Source organism: Dipodomys spectabilis, unplaced genomic scaffold (genome assembly GCF_019054845.1).
Source record: "Dipodomys spectabilis isolate Male_0828 unplaced genomic scaffold, ASM1905484v1 ptg000157l, whole genome shotgun sequence".
NCBI classification, from domain to species: domain Eukaryota; kingdom Metazoa; phylum Chordata; class Mammalia; order Rodentia; family Heteromyidae; genus Dipodomys; species Dipodomys spectabilis.
The window spans coordinates 17,803,890-17,807,991 of NW_024870834.1; positions in this window are offsets into that span (position 1 = coordinate 17,803,890).

A 4,102-nucleotide genomic window follows, 5' to 3' on the forward strand; every position below is an offset into this window, starting at 1 on the left:
CAGCTCCAGGTGAGGACGGCTCCGAGACTAGATTCCACCATCTTCCTCTTGTGGCCTCTGCCTCCTCCCAGCTCAGTCCCTTGCCTGCTCAGTGACATCCCAGCAAAAGGAAAGACTGGAAGACACACATAGGGACACTGGACTGAAGAAAGCTGTTCATAAGACAAACTGTAGGTGTGGGTGGGTGTGGGAGGGGTGGCGGCGATAGGCGTTAGTTCTCACAGTCCTGGAAAGATGAAGAAGGCCAGGATGTGGGGAGGGAGGGAAGGGAGGAGGGATTGAGGAGGCAGGGAGGAGGGAGCTGCGGCTCGAGGCAGAGAAGCCAAGGATCCAGAGGATGAGACAAGGGAGGGGTGGGCCCCTTATTTTCTGCCATCCCCCCAGGGGGTCTCCCGCTGCGCTTCCCCAGCCGAGAGAAGGCCCCTCTGCTCTTCCAACATGATCTGTAATTTCCGGCAGACATTTGAGGTCCTGACATCTGCATAATGTGGGCTAGTCTCCTAGCAACGGGGAACAGCTGTCTGGCATTTCCAAGATTAAACTGTAACTATACACGGTCTTTGCCAGGGGGAGGGGGTGGGGGAAGGGGGATAAACACTGCCTCCTGGCATTTCCAAACTCATTTAGCTTTTATTCATTTCCTGCCTTCAGTAAAGAGGCCAGGGATTCGGGCTGGGCTGGGCTGTGACTGCCTTCACCCACTGCCATCATCGCTGCTGCTGAGATTGCAGATGGCTCTCCCGCTCCCTCTCTTAGCTCACCCTGGAGAACAAGGATAGGGACAGCACGAGGGCTTTCTTGTTTTCATGTTCTTTATTTTTGTCGGTGCTGGGAGCCTGGCATACACAATGTAGATGTAGCCCAGGGAGACAACAAGGGTGCCCGTCATTAAAGTCCCAAAGTCATCTTTAAGTGATTCCCTTCCATTTCACGCTCACTCAATAGTGACCTTGGCTGAATCTCTTACCTGCCTGCGCCTTCATCTCTCCATCAGTAAAAAGATGGTACTGTCATACCCCGGGTGCTAAAAAACTTGAAGCCATCCCACTAGGGAATAACGATGAAATCTTTGTGTGGCTCTGTTCTACCAGCCACACACCTACCCCTTGTGTTATTAACCTGAGGCTATGCTACCGGCCCGAAAGATACAGAGCTCACTTCGTTGGGAGGTACCACCTTGAACTCCTGTTCCCTGGAGTCCCAGGCAATGACACTTGGCTCCACTGCCGCTGTTGCTGCTGCTGCTGCTGCTGCTGCTGCTGCTGCGTAGGACTGCGGCAGATCCCAGCACCCCCTGGCAGGGCTCTCTGCTGCCGGAGGGAGGTGTCCTCATTCCCTGGCCTGCTTGGGCCCAGGCAGCTCCTGCGGCCAATCCCTAGGCCGCCAGCTCCTGCTATTTGGCTTCAGCCCCTGAACTTGTGAACACGGTGTTTTGGTTTTGCTGCAAGAAGGAAAAAATAAATAAATAAATGAAGGGCGGGTGCAGGGCGGGACAGGATGGGGAGAGAGAAAGAGGAGGAGGGAAAAGCCCTTTAGCTGCCTATACTGGCCAGTTCCAGGAATGTGTTCTTGGCCACCAGTGACCCAGGCAAGGCGGCCAGGCCAGGCAGGGCCTGGAGACCTTCCAGGGAGAAGGGAGAGGCCACTCTGGCTGGCTGGCCCCGTCTCCCTCCCCCAGCTAGCCCTCTGCTGACTCATCCCTGCTCCAGCTGGCAGAAACCTTTTTTTCTGGGGATGGCTGCTGCTAAGATTCCTGGGAGATGACTGATCGCTTCTCTCTGAGCCTTGTGAAAACATGTTTGTAGACTGCACGCAAACACATGCATGCACTCCCATAGTTTGCATGCCAGGCCTGGACACCTGCTCATGTGTTTGTGTGTCTGAGTTTTGTGTGTGCACAAGAAATGTCCTGACATGCTTACTGTAACTTTTGCCTTCCCAAGATTTATGGACTAGTAAATACGTGCATGTGTTATTGGGGGAGGGGGGGGGAGGAGTGTGTGATTTGGATCACTTGTCCCGCCCAGAAGGGGTGGAGTCTGCCCAGGCTTTCTTCCTGGCAGTTGGGAGAAGGCCGTGGTTGTCTTGAGACATAGTTGGCCTCTGCCCCTCACCTCCTCCCTGGGTTCCTCAGTTTCCTTCATCCTGCTGTAATGATCTAATCTTCCCTTTTTCCTGAGGCCTGACAGCTTTTTGATGTCTAGTTTGGTGTTTTACCCTCAGCTGGGAGCTGGAACTGTTTGAGAGGAGATTGCCCTGCTTGGAAGTGACTCAACAAAGAGGCTCTAGGACAGCCTCTGTTTCCCCAGGAGACAGGTCGCAGCTGTGAGGATTCATGGACAGAAAATGCTGCGCCTTTCTCTGGACTCTGCCGTTGGGGACATGTTTGTCTTTCCTCTGCGTAGGGGGGCCTTGGCTCTTGGTGAGTCTGCGTGCTCATGCCTCGTGTGCAGCCCTGCACGGCCTGCCTCCAGGGCCTCACAGCTAGTACCGTGTTGACCTTGGTTCCATTAGGATCTGATGCCTTGATTTCACCACCTGCTGAAACTGGACCCCTTGCCGAGTCTTCCAGGGTTTTAATGCAACAAGATTTGGCAAGTGCTTACGTGCCAGGCAAGGTTGTTTGTCATGGGTCCTTTAGAAGGGCTGCTAGGACAGCCAGGCCCTGTGCCAGTTTGGAGAAGTCACATTCTTCTCCCTCTTTCTCTCCTTCCCTTCTTCCTCCTGTCTCTCTGTCTCTGTCTCTGTCTCCTCCCCCCCCCTACCCCCCCACCCCCCTGCCACAGAGCTCTGCCCAGTTCAGGCTCAAGTGTGGCTTCTTCAAATGGATCTACTCCAGGGTCCAGATCCTATAGCCCTCTCTACTATGGACCTATAGCTGTTACTAAGGAAGGCTCTGTATCTGCCTTAAGGGATAAGCGGGTATCTGCCTGGGGGTCCGCAGGCTCAACAAAACTCATATCAGCTGCAAGGGAAAAAAAAATTCCTGTCTATGAATAGAGTCCTCATCCTAAAATTAAAGCAAGGCTAGTTCTATAATTCCTGCTGTCTGTAACATGCAGACAGCAGGGGTGGGGTGGGGGTTTTGAAATTGAGAGTAAAGCTGAGCAGGGTGGTGCGTGCCTGCAATCCCAGCGCTCTGGAGGCCAGGGCAGGAGGATTATGAGTTCAGGGCCATCCTGGGCTGCATAGTGACATACTATCTCAAAAAAACCGAGAAAAGGATAAAAGTAAGTGTCATAATAGCCTGTTGTTGTTGTTGTTGTTGGTGGTGGTGGTCATGGGGCTTGAACTCTGGGCCTGGACACGGTCCCTGAGCTCTTTAGCTCAAGGTGAGTGCTCTACCACTTGTGCTATAGTGCCACTTCGAGTTTTTTGATGGTTAATTGGAGATAAGAGTCTCACAGATTTTCTTGCCTGGGCTGGCTTTGAACCATGATCCTCAGATCTCAGCCTCCTGAGTAGCTAGCCACCAGCACTTGACTACAGTAGCCTATCTTTAAAGATATTCTGGCCAGAACTCCACTGGATGCAGATTTTCAACAGTATCCCAAGTGTCAGGCAAGCAATAAACAATCCCCACATAGAGGAATAGAGAGTATCATGTACCCAAGACACCCCATGTCCCAACTCAGGATGCACGGGCCTTTTGTTGCCAGAAGCTCAGCCCACTCATGCCTCTTGTGCTGGCCTCAGGACAAAGCTGGACTCCAGGGAGCCTGCCTGCCATTCTTACTTACACCAGCAGGTGGCGAGAGCTTCCATAAGAGTTAGACTGTCAGGTTTGGGAGTTACAAGGTGACAATAAAAATGGCAACCTGAGAGCTAGGAAACTCCAAGGGTGCTATCTGTGGTCTTTGGGATGAGATGAGGGGAACTTGTCCACTGGTAAAGATGCAAACGGTAAACGATTCAAACAATGCCTTTTAAGACTAATTGTTACATTACCTACCTCATCCCCACAATAGACCTGTGTGGGAGAGCAGATCATGGAGCTTACTCTCCAGATGAAAAAGGGCAGAGATGTTAGGAGAAAGCAAGTAAAGAATAGGGAGAAGTTTGTCTCCAGAACCTCATTCTCAAGCACTTTCCCTTATTGCCT